The following is a 19,901-nucleotide window of genomic DNA, read 5'->3' on the forward strand; positions in this document are numbered from 1 at the left end:
AGACTTGTGAACTTCATACACTTTTGTTGCAATGAATAATGTATCGAACAATCTTACAGGATTGAATTCATTCGGTTTTGAAATAATATAACAGTAGTTTAGTACGTTTAATGGCATCTTACTAACGTCAGGTTTATTTGAAGCTTTACAGCTGATGCTAAGGATATTTTTTTTATGTTAATTGATTACAGCTGCCCACATTCTACTGGAATTACGTTTTTTTTATGGAATAGGAGGACAAACGAGCGTACCTGCGTTAAACCTGGTGTTAAGTGATCACCGCCGCACACATTCTCTTGCAACACCAGAGGAATCACAAGAGCGTTGCCGGCCTTTAAGGAAGATGTACGCGTTTTTTTTGACGGTACCCATGTCGTATCGTCCCGGAAATACCGCACAAGGAAGCTCATCCACAGCTTCCTAGTACGAGGAAGAAAGCTCCTTGATAACCGCACTGTGGAGGACCGCCACACATCCAGATGGTGGGGATGATATCCTAACTTGTGGCGTGTCGTGCAAAGGTGGAAAAAGGTGTGCGCACTTTTTTGAAGGTACAAGGATCGTACAAGGAAGCGCATTAGTTTGGTTGTACGTATATTGAGTGCATCTCTTGCTAGCGGAACATAGCAGTTCTGATTGAGACTACTCGATAAACAATTCATATTTCATCTACGTTAGTATAAAAAAGATAACAATCGTGTCTGTACACGTCTGAGGATTGAGATATTTTATTTCTAAAGATTGTCAGACCATTCATTTCATCAGTAATTTTCAAGTTGTCCCGCTCTCAAATAGAGGTAACTATGGTTAACCTATGGTTTCGTTGATTGCAAGTTTTATATGTATATTGGACACATATATTGGACTTTTTAGTGTAGAGTAGGACGTTTAGTTGATGGTAATTGATACGCCCTGCCTTTACAATGCAGTGCCGCTTAGGATTCTTGAAAAACCCAAAAATACTGAGCGACACTACAATTGCGCTCGTCACCTTTAGACATTATGTTAAGTCTCATTTCCTCAGTAATATCAGACCGAAACACAATAATGCTTACACATTACTGCTTCACAGCCAAAAAGGCGCCGTTGGGGTACCACCCATAATTTGTTGCCAAAAGCCGGCGTCCTGTTAGACTATTAGAAATTCGTTTTTAAACTAAATCTAAATTAACAAATTTTACTGGGAACTAAGTTTTATGACAATAATAACTGTTTTCAGATGAATTGTAAGTAAAATATTTTTATTGAATAAGTTAATTAATAATAAATAAAAAGAGAAATTCCTTGAGCTATTTTTCCCTCTCACCAGGTCCACAAGTACACCGAAGCGTTAGATTTCCGCAATGTTGTATTGTAGGTCACTACTTACTATGATAAATTTTACTCACGTAAATTTAATGAAATAATTTAATGTTTTGAGTAGCCCTGACAGTTGGCGTGACTTGCGCGGCATCCAAACACTCAAGATAGCGATCGGGCGGTCGGTTTGATGTCGCGGACGAAACTTGGATTACTTTCCAACTATCTGGTCTTACGATCTTGTGGCTGCGAGCGGCTACGTCAATGCGTAAATGAATTAACGAGACACGAAAATAGTTTGGTGTACTAATCAAAAGCTAGCTCACAGTCGAAACTTTGAGTTGGCTAATAGTTTGATCAAATAAGAATTTTTGATAGAAATTAGATGCGGGACTCGAGGGGTCCCTCTGAGCCCTCTCACCAACTGAACCAACCGAGTGTTCAACTCTCAGATTGTGGTTTCATCTACAGGATCCAATTTACAGTCGATAACCTGCTCAACTCCAATATATTTAAGGAGATTGACTTCAGATGTCGCTCTTGAAATTCTTAACAGTTTGTTATTTTTAAGTGATATCCCTCATCTCTGCGATTAATTGTTGAGTAAGTTGGGAAATCACTATATCAAACGACTAGTTTGATTAGATAGAAATTTAAGTCTTTTAGGTAGTACTATTGGTTGAACTACATAATCGAGAAGTCGTAATTTCCATTAATGGCTGCCTGTTATAATTATTTGTAACACATTGTTTTATGTAACATATTTGTTATAAAGTTTCAAGAGGGGGTACGTGAGTTATGAAACCCGAATTAGCGGCATGTGATTGTGAAATAAATGACTCCGTTGGTACCCATCCTGTTTAGTATTTATCTTGCCCCAGGTTAGGTATAGATTGGGGCAAGTTAGAGAGGTCAAACTTACTTAAATACATATTAACATTCGTTACTCGCACATCACATAAATGTTTGTATCAACTTGGTTTCTACCCGAGACCCTTACCTTAGAGGTAAGGGAATATGTATCCATAATGATATGAGGCTGTCAAATTAAAGCCTAAAAAAATATCTAAACTTTCTTGATTATCAGTAACATCTATCTCGGCTGATAACTCTCGTTACGAAACCGCCAACTTGTTAACATAAAGCAGGCACTCAACTTAAATCATTTATGTTGACGTGTGAAACTGCTTAAAAAAATATAATGGAGTATTTAGCACGGCTTGCTTATAATAAAAGTGACAACTTTATGATAACTTTTTGTTGAGTTATTAAGACTTTCGCACGCAGTTACACATTCTGACCTACTAATAATAAGAATAGCATATACATTCTTTCCACAACGATGAAATATGCAGATCGGCCCATAGTATATGATACATACCTTTTGTTTTTCACAAACACTATAGGTATATCAAGTGGTTTCTACTATAGTAACCAGTTACCAGTGGGAGGCTCCTTTGCACAGGATGCCAGCTAGATTATGGGTACCACAACGGCGCCTATTTCTGTCGTGAAGCAGTAATGTGTAAGCATTACTGTGTTTCGGTCTGAAGGGCGCTGTAGTTAGTGAAATTACTGGGAAAATGGGACTTGACATCTTACGTCTCAAGGTGACGATCGCAGTTTGTGTTTTTCATGAAACCTAAGCGGCGCTGCATTTTAATGGACAGGGCGTATCAAATACCATCAACTGAACGTCCGGCTCGTCTTGTCCCTTAATTTCATAAAAAAAACGAAAATTGATTATCAAATAGTTACTTTTGTATCACATACGAATTCATTCAAATAATATTGCAAACCAGAATATCTTTATTGAAATAGAGATATTATGGTAAAAAATAATATTGCAAAACAAAATATCTTTACTGAAATAATTTATACATTTCCATAATACCAGCCTACGTTCAAAGACCTCATAATGTTGGTGCATTATGAGAGAATTATTTCGAATTGACGCTTTTTGTGTAGTCGGTATATTTATACCAGTTGTTATAATAATAACGTCAAATGACCGCATTGTATGCATACGACGTTGGTGTGGAAATGGTTCTATCTGGGATGTATCAATGTATTAACATCTGTATCAGGCCATTGTTGCATAAAAGATGGTTGTAGGATTGCGTAATGTGCACGCGGACCACAGGAGTCGAATCTGTTATAAATAGTCGGAAAAAAGACAACATTTAATATAGCAATTATTTACAACAGAAAAATGTTTCTAAAATTAAATTTACAATACATATGATTATATGTAATGTGTGTGGAATTAGCTGCCTTCAAAAAAAGCGCCTACACCTTCCTTAAAGGCTGGCAACGCACCTGTGATTCCTCTGTTGATGCAAGGGAATGTGGTTGGTAGTGATCACTTCACTAGGTAACCCGTACGATCTTTTGTCCTCCTTTTCCATTAAAAACTACATAGACTTCCATGGTACACTTGTATCAAGAACAATGGTAGAATTTCCTCGGTGATCCATTGGTCATTCAATTTTAAAGTTTAGTAATTGCGCTGGTTCCCTCATGGTGACGGGCTAGTAATGCATTGTTAGCATTTCAAAGTATCTACAAAATATAGAAAAAACTTAAATCTAAATACGACGTAGCGGATTATTAAATCGCAAATAAACTTTCTGCATGTATTAAAAAAACTGACCGCAATAGATGATCGCGACCATCAAAAATAATATGTTCCAAATTAGTAAATGATTATCGCTTTTACTGTTGTTAGTGGGAGTTATAGTCATAGAAAGATTTCTAGCTAAGTAATATTCTTAAATATACAAATGTGAGTTTTCTTGAGTGATAATTCCGCTAAGATTTGCCTTTAACCGGTCTCGTGCCAGAATTCAGCAAGTGAACATCTCTTGGGGATGTCTCGAGTAGATTCAAAACACATATCCAAATCTTAGCGGAATTTAAACTTAAGAAAACTCACATTTACACAATTATGGATTTCCGTAAAATAGCGCCTAATTCAAGAAATGTTTTAGAATTACAAAATTTGTTATAAATGGGTCATGTTTATGGAAATCTCCATAACTTATTCGTATTTGAATGGATGTAGGTGGACCCGCCAGCTGTTACCATGGTATTTTTCTTCTGTTTGGAAAGCCTTTGGGGCCTTTATTAATTTAAAAGTATACTAACATAATTTGTAATTAGAAAAATCAAATTAAATTATAGAACAAAGTAGTATTCAATTGTTTATAACTTCATCAAAGATTATAGAGTCAACTGCCGATTTCATAACATCGATTGAAAATTCGGCGTTTATCGATCCACACGGCAATCAGTGGGGCGAGCGCTCCAAATTGTCAAGATCAACGATGAGTGATGGCTTCCGGTGACGAAGTGGAAGGCTTCGACGGCCATCTCGGGAGGAAATCGACGCCGTTATACCATTTGCACTTGATTATACCCAGTGTATGTTGAGATTTAACGGCAATTACAGATGTAACAATGTAATCTATATTTTTATGAAAATTTAAATTGACTTGTCTGTTTGTATTACTGTCACTATTAACACTGCACTTACACTATAAAAAGAAACTACCTGACCAAACCTTAACTCAAAATCAAATAATTTTTCTTCAGAGAGCCTTAAGCTAAGCCTATTTACACATTACATTTAGTTTACTGAATTTATAATATACTCGGAAAATAAGAGTTGGTGAGAAGTGAAACAAGAAACGTGTGGTCGGATTCTGATAGTATTTTTACTGACTCACATTAAAGGGTGTAACGAGTGTTATGATAATATACATATATAGAGTGTATATTTCAAAAAATTTGTTAGGTTTCCAGAAAACAAAAATTGTGAGCAAATTCTGATTAATGACACTACTGCCGTATTAAGATAAAATTCAAAATTTCTGGTTTATTCAAAACTTTTTTTCTAGATTTTATTAACATATCGTAAGCCGTGATCGTCGTGTTAATAAATATAAGGTTAGTAGTTAGTACAGAAAATAACAAAATGGCGATGCTTATCATTATTTCTCACTCACCCCCTATTGCTATCTATATATACGTGGCAGAACTGTTACAGTAATATTAGCAACATATCAAAAAATATTGTACAAAATAGTCACTGCTTAAAATAATGTATATTAATTATAAATTTAAAAATATGCAGTTGGATGTTTAAAATATTTAGCGAATTTCGTTTCTAAAATCAGACATTAAACCCGCTTCTTGAGCCTAAATTTTTAAACAGTAAATTGAACTAATATTTGTATACCTACAGATGTGCTCCTTCATAGATGATTTTTCGCATAATTTTTCCAAATAAGTAATTATTACAAGTAGAAGCTGCCAACTGAATATCTCTTCTCTATTTAGGTACTAGGCTTATATATTTGACGACATATTATAACAGATTATTTAATTTGTGTAGATAATATTAATTTTACAACAAAAAGACACTTTGAATGTTCTCTAGCTACCAGATTACAAGACGAGTATGCGAAAGCTCCATCTAGCAAGATTAAAAGTAAAACTTATGTGATCCTCATCGTTTTATGTCAAATATTTATTCAACATAATAAAATAACCCATAAGTAAGCCTGGATTGTAATTACATTTTCATCTCATAAAGTAGCTTAAGATGAGTCATTTTTGTCTTTTAGTTTCTCCTACTAACGTCAAAACGATAACTGCTTTGTACTCGTAGAAACACGTTTTGCATAATGAAGTGAACACGCAATAGGGTCTCAATTAACCTCCAGCAAAGCAAAGCACGGTTAGGTGCCGAGTCAACATTGTTTGGGCACGACCGCGCTTGGTTTGACACCTGTGCTGATGCGCAAGTCATAAGCGTACGCGATCAGTGAACAGTTAAAACAAAAGTTTTCTACAGTTTGACATCTAGGAGACTTTTATGCAAAAATAAGAACTATGAATGACCAAAGGCCGTTCACAGATTTATTCTGAGCCTAGTAAAACCTATACTGATATCAATAATTGTCGGTCAATAATTAAATGATCAAGCAAGTTCATCCCACAAATTCAAGCAATTCTATCATATAACATGACATATGATAATATTTACCGCACTTTCTTCTATGTATGCAATGTTCTCTACCATTACCTCCTATTACTGTGACTTTGGAAACTATTTATTTATTTATTTATTTATTTATTTATTAATTTATTTATTTATTTATTTATTTATTTATTTATTTATTTATTTATTTATTTATACTTTAATAAAACGGCGTAAGCCAATTACAATATTAAAGTAAGAATTAATTACAAACTAGACATATCACACAAATAATAGCTAATAAATACAAAGTTTACTGTAAATAACTAACTATAAAACAATGGAATCAAAAAAGTTTGTTAAACTGAAAAAATATTCGGGAGGGGAATTTCTTTGTGTGAAATTTAATGCGACTAAGCTGTTACGCACGGTTATGAAACGCTATTTGGTAAATTTGGTACGAATCGACAACAAGAACGGTCAAATTAATTAATTTAATTGATAAGCTATCAGCTAGTTACAAACACTGTTTATAGAATTACATAGTAAATAAAACAATATATATGTAGAAGGCTACATAAAAATTGCCAATTCTTTTTGCCAACATTTTCGAAAGAATAGCTGATCCATGTTGTTTTATACTAATAGATCTCAACAACTTTACGATCAGGTCGCAGAGACTCCAATATAATTTACTATTCAGGTTATTCAAAAAACTCTTATACCACACTACAAGTTCAAGCCATGTGTCATATGGTAGGGTCAGCAGCATCGTCAAACAAGGTACCGTTTGCATCGTCACCTGACCCCAAACCCGCTGTGTATGTCAGTCCTCCAACAATTACATATACGTGATCATTTTATCAATAGCCTTTCGATGCCGAATTCAAGCCTTATATTTATTGTATGCATAGAGAACTGTAAGATGAGAAGAGAGGCATCGTAGGTTTTGTGTTTTTAGTATGACTTCAAACAAGTGTCTTAGGGTGAGATCGGAAAAGCGTACTTAAACTTTGCTAACGTAAAACTTAGCTGAGTGCAAGGCTAAGCATAATCTTTGATTTCGTTTTTTTTTAATTATTTTTCTGCTGAAATTATGCTGCGCTTAAGCTAAGACAGCCCAACGCAAGAGTTAAGTTTGCATTATATCACTTTCAGCTAAGTTTTACGTAAATAAAGTCCAGCAACGCAGTGCTCTGTGAATGGCTGAATCACTTGGCGTTGGGTAGAGACGTCGCTTCATTGTGTGTCTTCTACCGCATTTATCACGGGGAGTGTTCCGATGAGCTGTCACCCGATTCCTGCCGCCGAACTTCACCCTCGCACGACACGCCCTAAATTAGGGTATCATCCCCACCATCTGGATGTGTGGCGGTCCTCCACTGTGCGCTTTTCAAGGAGCTTTCTTGCACGTACTAAAAAGCTGTGCAATGAATTTCCTTGTGCGGTGCGGTGTTTCCGGGACGATACGACATGGGTACCTTAAAAAAAAGCGCGTACACCTTCCTTAAGGCCGGCAACGCTCCTGTGATTCCTCTGGTGTTGCAAGAGAATGTGGGCGGCGGTTATCACTTAACACCAAGTGACCCGTATGGTCGTGTGTCCTCCTTTTCCATAAAAAAGAAAAGCTTGTAACAATAATGCTTGCACATTACTCCTTGGCGGCAGAAAAAGGCGCCGTTGTAATTCCTACCCGGCATGTTGCGCTAAGAAGCCTCCTGAACCCGACTTATTAACATAATATGGGTGTATTTAAGAATAATAACTTCTTTAAAATATTCTAGTTAGTTAAATATATTTTTCCAACACCATTTCTTTGTATGAACGTCGCGAAATTTAACTTTAATATACTATAATGGGTAGGGCACATATCTCAACAGATGGCCGTTGGGGCACTAAAGTCCTCGAATGGCGACCACATACCGGAAGACGCAGTGTTGGTAGGACAACAGATAGATTGTCGTGGAGATCTTTGTGACGCAAACTCAACTCATGAAATGTATATAACATTTGCCTCGTAAAATATGCAAGAACGCCGACAGCTTTACGTAAATCTAAAACAACAAAAGCAAAACGCACTTCCCGCAGATAACGCGATCAAAGTTGGACTAACAAGTCACAATAGATAATCTGCAGGCCCGACTCCACAAATAGGCCTGCAATAAGTTGACACACCACAATGATGGCGACAGCTGACAACCCGCCTCACAAGGAAACTAACAGGTTTTATGCCGGAAAAGCTCGCCATGATTACTCGTAAAGTTCATTTAACTATATTAAAACTAGTAGATATTATTATACCCGTAATTGTGTATTTGTTTTATCTTATACGGAGTCGATAGAAATCATTTTGCGTGAAATCCGAGTTTAGTTTGTAAATCACAGCTATGATACAATTGAGGGCCAGTTTCACAATCTATCATTTATAGTGATCGCGTTGATCTATCTGGTTGTATTGATTAATAAAAGTTTTAGTTTTAAGCAACATTTGTGACCTTGATAAAATAACTATAAAAACTATTGAAATATGTAACTCATTGTTGTGGGTAGGTTGTTTGCTGAGTATAAGTGTAAGGTGTTAAATTAATCTTTTGTTATGTACTTATTATTGATTTTCAATATTCCAACTGCACGTGCTCGAATTTACTTCTTAATACTCCATTTAAATATAGAGTTCGAAGAATCGTCCATTTGTCCGTCTGTTAATCAAACAAGTTGTATAAGAAGTCCACGTGCGGGACGTGTCTGTTAGCAAACACGACGGGTACAAGAGCGAGCCACTCGAGGCCTAATAGAAAAATCAACAAGTACCCTCTGTTTGTATTGAGCCACGCGATCAGATGTGGTGTGGGTGTGCACTGCCGATGTATTGTTGCTCTCCTAAGAGTATGAGCCTTCATTTAAGAGATGCTACCAATATTGACTGCCCAATCAAGAAATCAACAAGTAGACAAGAAGCCCCTGCGTCCCGTTATGCCATAGATTGGCGTGATTTTGGCGCGCGCGCAGGCACTTGTCAAAGCGTATTATTTTACGTGTATTAATAGATTGCTTATAATTATGATGATTTGAGTGAATGTATAAGAAAGCTATTGAAACAAGCTATGAGACCATGCATAATAAACCATCTTATTAACCAAATGAGAGTCAGAACTTGGTCAGGACGTAGTGTGCCATACGGCACTTCCGATATTCATGTATCTGAAAAAGTCTAGTTACATATGGAACTTCCCGATTTCAGAAGGGATAAAGATATATATATCAATAATCACAATCCCCCGACACACTCCTGACCAAAAGCACAATATATCCGGCAGATATACATGCACAGCTCGATAATTTTATATCATTGATATTGTCATGTCATTATGATATCAAACACGTATGATTATATTTTAACATGTTTTTAAAATCATGTTATTTAATATATTTATATTTTATATAATCGCTAGTAAAATGCTCAATAAGTCTTGTGTTTATACTTATTACTTTTCATTCACTTTTGTTTGACTTACTCGTGTAAGGCATTGAGTACTAGACGTTTAAGTATTTTTATTGAAGCTGTAAATTTTGATTTTTAAGAGAGGGGAATGAGTTTCTTGCAACATCTTCTCATATAAGCTCTCCGATGTGGTGGTAAATGTAAAAAGAAAAAGAAAACTCTTGACATTCAAGTAATTTCTTTGACCTACATGAATAAAGTGATTTTGATTTGATTTCGAAGAGCTATTTTATCTGAATTCAGCCACGAAGCCCGCATCATTATCATATTGAATTTTACCCTTAATTACAATACGGCTCTGAAGACTTTAACTTTTACGCATAATTTCAAGTTCTCAGCTAAAGTTTCTAGATAGAAGGACGTGGGCACCATTTGAAAACGCCTGATCAACTAAATCTTCTGTACTGAAATGTTAACAGGTAAAATGTTCTATATAAAACACTTAGCGCAAGGAAAATTTGATAAATCTCAAATCATTTAATTTTATTATTTTTACGTGTAGTATGTAGTTGGCCAATTCAGCCCCTAGATTAAATACAAATGCTCAACAGACGATATGCGCTTAGAAAAAAAAATCACAGAAAGCAAGTCGAATCACAGTCAACTACTCCGATTACCAAACATTCCACCAACGCGGTGTCCGTCCCACCTGTCTGTGTTTACCCGGGACCGGCCATAAGCAAACATCGACGTGTTTATGTTTGCCTAGTACCCAACCACCTGCGTCGACCTGCGTTCGGCAAAGACGGAGGGTTATGAACTTGGCATAACTACTTACGAGTTTATGTTTTCCTGATAACAAAACCTAACTTAACCTAGCTTAAATATTTATATATCTATTTATGTTGTTATTTTTTTACTTTATTGTAGATCTCACTTAAAATATTTTGCCTTTTCCAACAAATTAAAAATTTGTTTAATATCATGACGACGACAACGTTGATAAGTGATTTACACACCCCATAAAAATCATCTAACAGCAAACGTTAATATCAATAAGCAGTAGGTACTATGAGTTATAATATATATAAGCAGTAAAAAGTTATAATCACAATTATCTAGTAAAAGTAATTTATTGTACTTCATTAGAAGTGTTAACATAGCGATCAAAATACCACTATCACTACATAAAATAAAACAAAGTCCACTACCACATCTGTCTGTATATCTGTCTGTTCGCGATAAACTCAAAACTACCACATCGATTTTAATGCCGTTTTCACCAATGGATAGCGTGGTTCTCGAGGAAGGTTTAAGTATGTATACCAGTTTAGATTTAGTATACATTTTTGTATATATAAACGATATTTGTTCGAGGTGTCGAGATAAAATAAACCGTCTGGGAGCTTTCAACGAAAACGCAGTCTAAACCCCTGGAGGTTTAAAGTATGGTGGGAATAAAATAAAGTATGGTGGAATTATGTACCTTATAAAGGTTTACAAGAAAGTCCGCGATGTCTCTTACGCATCACATTCTTCATCCATTTTAATACTTTAAAAAATTGCCAAACATAAAGCGGTGATGAAAAAGTTGTTAATGCAAACAAAATATTAATCCTTATTATTTTATTACATAATAATAACTCATTAACATTGATTACATATTTAGGCCTTGACTGCATTATTCCCGAATACTTTCATAATTTTTATTCTATTGACACAACAGCGTATGTCGGGTCAGATAGTATATAATATTTCTTTATCAAACATCGCAGCAAAATCTCTTTTTCAAATGACAATTCGTACAAATACATAGAATTCCAAAATATTTCTATATTACTGTTATTGAAAAATAGCAATTATTTTACGGATAATTTTTTTTAAATATCGCAATAAAACAAACTCTCCATATAAATTTATTGTTTCTATATTTTTGTTTGAGACTGGTAGGAATTTAACGACTAAGTAATAAATTATTGCATCCTCATTGGTGCTTATCGCGTTGAAATATTCCGTTACATCCATACATTATAAATGTGAATATAAGTTTATTTCTAACGCTTTTACGCCGGAGCTACAGAACCAATTTTGATGAAATTCGGTAAAGCGGTAGACTACAGCTTGGGAAAGGAAAAATGTAGCCTATGTGGCTACATTTTATCCCATAAAAATCCATGATTCCCGCGGGATATGTGAAAAACTGAAATTCACGTCGATGAGTTATAACTATACCAATAGAAGGTTTAGTTTGCCAGAGCAATATCCTCGAAATAAGATTCATATAATATGTTGGGAACCGAAGCCAAAACGGGAACCGGAACTAGAATAGGACCCGAGATAAGCTTCAATTCCAAACTTACTTATTATTATTTAAATTCCTTTTTCTACACGGACGAAGTCGCAGGTATCTGCTGGTAAATACATATATATAGAGGTGATAGAGAATCGTAAAATAATAATCTAAACAAGACATCATAATATTTGTCCAAAAACAAGCTCCGAACGATTGTTATTGTCCACATCAAGAGGTCGAACAGGGGTCATCTGTGACCAGCCAATATTTGTCGAACGCATACGAGGCTGGTACAAACCGGCCACCATAAGACTCCATACTTCACAACTTGTTAACAGTTAAACGTTTTAAGCAGGTGTTTTATTTGTCGTGTCAATATTTATTTACATTTGTGTTATGTTCCCTTGCACTACCAATTATGTATGTACAATTAAGAGGCTTTACTTAACTCCGAATACTGAAAACTGATAAACATACAATTTTGTAATTACAATGAAAGTTATAACTGGCTAGTTTTATTAGAAATCAAATAGATATTCAGCTAACCATAATATCAGAAATCAAGTAATAAAGTATTATTATACTTTACAGCTCTTTATAGTTATATTCTGTCCTAATTTAAATCGAAGCTTAATAACACGAATGATCAATGGTTTCCGTATGGATTCCATTAATATTAAGGGAATATTGTTATTTGTGAAAATATTAAACTATTTTTCCCAGTACCCAATACGTCAAAGAAAGTCAACGCGAGATGACCACACTAGATCACGTCGGGGTCGCCAATTTAGAATTGTTGTGTTGAGAGATGAGATAAACACTAACGCAGAACTAAATGTACTCTTTATTTAATAGATGTTTTACATACGACCGTTCGGCACGGTTACTTGCGGGAGACCGACCACGCATACAATGTTCCATGAGTATATCAACCCCTACAAATGTATTATAATTAATTGAATATACTGTGTATATAAAAAGGGTAAAGCTATAATTTATATAGGATGTTTAGAATTTGGCAATAAATTTTTTGTTATGTTATATCTCAGCATATTAATACAATCCACCCGGACAAAAACAAGGCGAGCCTTATGCCTCAAACTTCGGTCGTACCGCGCTTTTGTCAGGACTAGCTTCAATATTTCGTCGTCGCATATAATTTGACACACACACAAAACATTACATAGCTACAAAAATATAAAAAAAAAACAGTACAATTATTACTAAAACATATTTTACCAAGAATAAAAAGATAGCTTTCCCCAGATAGTATATAGCAGCAGTGTGTGTCAAAAGGGATGCTACTCAGGTTACCTGTGACATTTGGTCACAGTACTGATTTTCAGTAGCCGTTTCCGTTTGACGCTTCTCTCTCCCTCAAACTAAACTTAATATAATCATAATCCCACCAGAAAAGATATAAAAGCCAGCTTTTTCACATTTATTATAATAAATTCTGTAATTGCTCTAGCCTTTCTGACTGTTTCTTTTTGCTTGTCCATTTGCCCCCTCTAATTCACATAACACACAGTTTTTACATAAAACAAGCCTGACTTTCAGCTTAATACTGCCGATATCCTCATGCCAAGTGCGAGTCTCGTAAGCGAATGTTTATGCTCCATCGGGTAAGAAATTATTATAACACAAAAAACTTTTAAACTTATTTTGTAAAAGACACAACAGAGGGCGCTATAAAATAAAATATGGCATTCATAACAATGGTTATTAAGAAAACAATAGAGGGCGCAAAAACTGTGTAAAATATTTTCACAATTGTAATTCACCGTATCTGTTTTTACAGTGGCAATAGTAATATTATTATATACTGTAAAAATTTCAGCTGTCTAACTATTGTTGTTTTTAATATATGGACAGACAAATGAACAGACGGACAGCAAAGCCATAGTAATAGACTTGAGTTACCTTCGGGTACGATCCACACATTTGTTGTCCTTATTAAATTGAAAATATGAATGTAAACTCTTATGTTTAAGATATAAACAGACACTTCAAAGTGCACAAATCCAGCCGGCAATTTACGCACAGGTTAGTGAAAGGTAATTTTGCAGGTAAAAGGCTCGTTGGAGAAGACAACAAAGAATACGGCGACCTTTTCATGCCAGTCAGGTAGATAGTTCTCTAACGGTTAGGTCGGAGTAATCCGCAATTAAAATTGAGAACTTGACGTTCGCCGCACCGATCTGTAGGTCGCGACATGCCGTTTACATATTTACATACGAATGACGCGTGCATACGCTTAAAAGTAATGTTAAGTCTAAGGATGCCTTTAGAAGGTGGAACATAAGTTCTTACTTATATATTATAGATAAGGGACGAAACGAGCAGGACGTTCAGCTGAAGGTAATTGATACGGTACTACAATTGCGCTCGTCACCTTGAGACATAAGATATGAAGTCTCATTTGCCCAGTAATTTCATTAGCTACGGCGCCCTTTAGACCGAAACACAATAGTGTTTACACATTACTGCTTCACGGCAAAAGAAGGCGCCATTGTGGTACCCATAATCTTGCTGGCATCCTGTGCAGAGGAGCCTTCCACTGGTAAATGCGTTAGTCGCCTCTTACGAGCCTGGGACTTCCCTATCCTTTTTTAGCTCCGGTAAAGCACAGGACAAAAATGAATTTAAAAAATTATATATGGTTGCAAATTCTAATTATATGATAAAAATAAATATAGTAGCATAAATATTTGTATAAAATGATATGAAACATCTTCAAAATATGATACTATAAACGAGATTTAAGAAATAATGTCATTTATATACGAGCAAACATTTGATTTTATCCATCCCGTTTTACGATATCCGTTACAAAATTTCCACAAACCATGATAAAACTGAAATTGTAATACAAAGTATACTTCAAAGACTATTCTCGTAAATACAATCGAAAACAATTCAACAAAATATGTAAGTATTGCTTCGACACGCACTTAACTCCACGAGTATATTTATTACAAGGGTTTATTGTAATTGGTGCGTTAACACAAGCAAGCGGACCGGCTAGAGGACTCGACCATCAGGTAGCCTTATCTCTTCCTTTAGTCCCTTGTTACAAAGTCCATTCTTTTGTTAATACGAAGACATCGATACAATCTATACAAAGTTGTCAAGTATTAGTACTGTTTTGTTTACCATGCAACATAATTGTAAATTATAATAGTATATATATCATTGTAAAGTATAATATGTGAACTAAGGTTCGAACAAGATATAATATATAAGGTTAAGGTCAATCAAAGACATATTAAATATAATGTAGCAATATATATTATCATAAATTTTCCATAGTCTTTCGATATGTGAAGGGCTTAATGCAGCCTATAAAAATCAGTGTCAGAAGTGAAACTTCATCAAGATTGGGTAAATAATATGAATTAGGGTATCATAATACATTTCCTTTATAATATACTAGCTGACCCGACAGACGTTGTTCTGTAGATAGGAAAAATATACTGTTTTATAAGAACTTGCCAATAATATTTCAAACATCAAGAATTATTTCGTAAAAAATGCTCCCTGTTGTTATAATGAAGTTGTTTCACAGCGGAACTATCAAACCGTGCGTCACTAAATTCTCTCATAGAAAAAATGTCCATGCAAAACAAATATTGAAAATAAAAATAATTATGGGTTCCAAATCTAAATAAAAACTATCCTATCTCTCAAGTTGGACCGAACTGCACTCCATGAAGTAATCGCCATTTAAATCCGTTCATTAGTTTAGGAGTCTATCGCGGACGTGTCACGTAATTTATATATATTAAGATAAGATAAAGCTATAATTGTGTATTATAGATACTAATATCTCTGGTATTTTAGCTCTTAATAATCGCGTTTCTTGCCCGAACGAGGGTTACATTGCCGAGCGTTACAGCCCAATCCCATTGAATACCCACAAAATAGAGTGCCCATCGAGCCGGAAGAAGTTTTCACTTTAAGAACTCAATTACTATGTAAAAGGGGATAAGCTCATTTATCCACTCTCGATCGTTGGTGGGTACCGGCTTATTTTTTATTCCCGTAGGTATTTTTATGGGCTAAGGAAAGAACAGATGGTACACCTAGCGATATATGCTTTAATGATTAAGAGCACAAACTATCACAAGGATCACCCGATGTTAAGTGATCACCACCACCCACATTCTGCTGCAACACCGAAATAATCACAGCAGCGCTGCCAGCGTACATCATAGTCCTGGCAGCACCCTGTGGCTTGTGATGTGGGTGTATGTATATATATATATATATATGTAACATAATATCAAAGGTCGTGAAGTTTCAATTGTACATTTATACCCTCCAGTTAGTTAAATATTGTTCGGATTAATCCACCATGAACAGAAACCGATGTTCATCCATCGAATATAACATAAACTATTCTCAATACAATCAGCATATTTTCAAAAGCAAGTTGACTGATTGCGGTGAATAACATTGGATGTAAATAAAAACATAAAATAAACTATTAAACTCATATTAAAACCAGTTTAGAAGTTAGGCCGGCAGTTTAAGAGCAGACTGAACAGATGTGCTTGTACGATAACTCGTATATAAATTTATTGGAAACATCGGTAAGAATAAATATAATTGAATAACCATACTAATAAACGTGAAAAGTGTTTGGCTGTTTGAAACTCTCTCACAGTTCTCTTCATACTATCAATATCATCTTGCCCAAAACAAAGATAACATGATTAGTTTTGCAGCACATCATCATCATCGTCAGCCGAAAGACGTCCACGGCTGGACAAAGGCCTCCCCCAAGGGCTGCGCTGCCCTCATCCAACGTATTCCGGCGTTCCTGACCAGATCGTAGGTTCATCTCGAGGGGGGCCTGCCAAAACTGCGGCTTTACTGCTCCAACGGCCATCTGTCCATCGAACTATGTGCTCTGTGCTTAAACTCGAAATGCGTCTTTAAAGATTCCTCACATTCGTTCGAGCGACTCATCGGAGCGTACTTTAAATGTCAGAGGTGACCAGCCTTCGGCCGATGAATCAACATTAGCATGCGCGACCCGCGTCCCACGACCTCCTTCACCCTGCCACTGACCTTAACCCAGACCCCAACCTTGACGATGCCGCATCCAACAGATAAACGAATAATTTATGTACCAATTTCGAATTTAACGCGATTCAGCGGAAAAAAATGTTGACAATTTATGCAAATTATTCTAGACGTATACAGATAAGCAAAGCAGCGATGAGTATGTTAACCAGAAGACTAGCAACACAGTGAAATATAAATTTCCACTAGGACTTTTGTATTCTCTATATTTGTACTGAACAAAAGAAGATCGAGGCTTCCAAATGTGGCGTTGCAAGAGAATCTTGCAGATACCAGGGACTGCAAAACGACTCGACCAGAGTATTGACTTATGTTGCCGCGGGGAAGATTGAGGGTGAAAGATCAACGGAGGTGATCACCAACCCGTTGTTCCAACCAAATGCAGGCCGAAATGGGACTCAATATTCCAAATAACATTAAGGTTCGCAAGCAAGCGGCAGAATGATGTGGAGGCACCTTGTGGAAAAATCAGAGACGGCCTTTGAGGACATGCACGACCTCCATTGATGAAGTATTCGAAGAAGAATCAACTTGATTTACCAAAAATTTAAGAAGGCCTTTCAGGGAAACCCTCATCATCTTCATTAATGAAGCACACGTAGAGAAAGTAACATGAGGCACTTAGGTTGTTAGTTAATCTTATATGTTGTGGTCAGTGTAGATTAAAACAGCAAACAGTTTGATTCGATCTTTTGACTCGATGATGAGGTAGATGCCCACAATAGTCTTAAAAAACTGCTTCATCAAATTATTAAATAATCAATGCAATTGAAATCCACACTTCTAATACAGATTATCTTTTATTAAAAAGATGATGATACAAATTAAGTTTAGAGACAACATTTTGAAATAAATAAATTGATTGAATTATTTATACTGGAGTTATCTTGATTTACTTGTGACTTAAATGTGTGTAAAATTTAGACAAGTTATTAAATTTTACACTAAATTCAAATTTGAGCATTCATGCATATTCATCCCATTATAATAAATAAGCTACGGAATGTAACCTACTAAAAATGCAAACTCATGCGTTATTAGCAATTATCAATAATAAGTAACTCCGCGTCTAAGAACCCCTACGCCGTAAAAACTAAAATCTCCGTCGCATGCACATTATTGACATTTCAATTTCTCACATTGTCTACGGCACAAAGCACCGTGAACATGGCTCAAAGGATACGCACTCCGACACTAAGCCCCTACCCCACACAATCGTGACCGTTTGGCCATTGTGGCTATTTCCTGCCTTTTAGAAAAACTACACCAACCTACAGGTCAGGTTTACCTGAATTTTTTACACGGCCTTTCCAAGAATTGCAAGAACATTATTTTTTGCATTCTTTGAGTAATCATCCCTTAGACAAATGTAATAGAGTTTAGTTTTGAAACAGTCAAGGCTCGGTACCAACATGTTAAAACCTGTACAGAGGTGAAATTAGAGAAATAAGGGTAGGATATCTGTCAAAAAAGTGGTTCATTGTATTGCAATTGTGGGAAGTACATTTTGTAAATAATTAAACAAGACTTAAAAACAGACTGTTAAACTATGTAGCAAAGTTTATACATATTATTATTTATCTCTGTCTGTTTCCGAGTCATGGATGTTTATTTGTGTATAAGTATATTTAAGTAAGTATATTGTATTAAATAATATATCGTTGTCTTGTACTCATACTTGTATATCATAGACTATGCCTAGTTTGGGGCAAGATATTTTATGTAAAAGTGTATCAATAATATTATTATTATAGAATTACTATTTGCTATTATAATATATATACATGATGTATTCAAATAAAAAGTTTTATTCAGCGAGTTAGATGACAAGTTATTAGGTTTATGTCATAATTTGACACGAACAAAGAATAATTTTTAGGCCAGAATTCTGTGAAATATAAAAAATTTCGCCGCCTTGTTAATAAATTGGATTTGATTCGATCAACTTCGATATGGAACTCAAAGACATCATAATGACTTTTCAACTCACATTTCAGAATACAATAATACACGTGTCTTGCGATTTTTAAAATAATTGTAAATAACTTTTATGTGGTAAAGATTACTATAACACAAATTACTTTGGAAATTAAGGAACCGCCCCCAGAACTATTCAATAAGTAAATTAAATTGTAGTACAATTTTATTTTAAAAAGAGAGGTCTGTTGCGTTACCTGCGTCCATTTTCAGATCTGAAGCCTATTTTTTCGAATGGGTGGTAAATTTTAATAAAGTGATTATAAAATTTTATTCATACAAAGAGTATTTGAAAACCAGTTAATAGACAGTAAGATAAACAATAATCAACAAGAAATATTCACTCGATTCATGACTAATAATAGACAGTAGTTTTTTTTATATTTCTTTTATTCCCTGCTTAAATGTATCCCCGAATAAGCCCTCCACCTATAAGCCTCTGCTGTTAATCCGTCGCTTTTAAGTTACCGACTTAAAATTTACGACCAAGTAAGCACTTGTTAAACTTAATCCCCTAACCTCACGAATAGAGAAATGTTTAATTGATTTTCAAAGAAATATGTCAATGTCGTTAAGTAATATTTCACTATATTTACTTTTGTTATCATTTTTAGAAGTCCTTAGAGGCTTTTGAGAGGTTCAAAATGATAGCATCCGGATTGGTACTTTGCTGAGATTTTGAAAAACATTTATTTTCTACGTCTGGTGTTTTAATTGTATCGGAACATTTACCTATTGTACAATTTTATCTACATTTTGATTTGATGTATCAAATATAAAAAAAAACGAAAATTGTTTAAAAAATAATCGATCCA

General features: G+C 35.1%; 1 protein-coding gene across 3 annotated transcripts in view; it reads right to left on the bottom strand.

Moving 5' to 3' along the window:
* The window catches only part of LOC126979636 (uncharacterized), a 323,388-nt gene that overhangs the window by 80,232 nt on the left and 223,255 nt on the right, over positions 1 to 19,901 (bottom strand). The gene's annotated exons all lie outside the window — the stretch shown is intronic.

Source organism: Leptidea sinapis, chromosome 3 (genome assembly GCF_905404315.1).
Source record: "Leptidea sinapis chromosome 3, ilLepSina1.1, whole genome shotgun sequence".
Taxonomy (NCBI): domain Eukaryota; kingdom Metazoa; phylum Arthropoda; class Insecta; order Lepidoptera; family Pieridae; genus Leptidea; species Leptidea sinapis.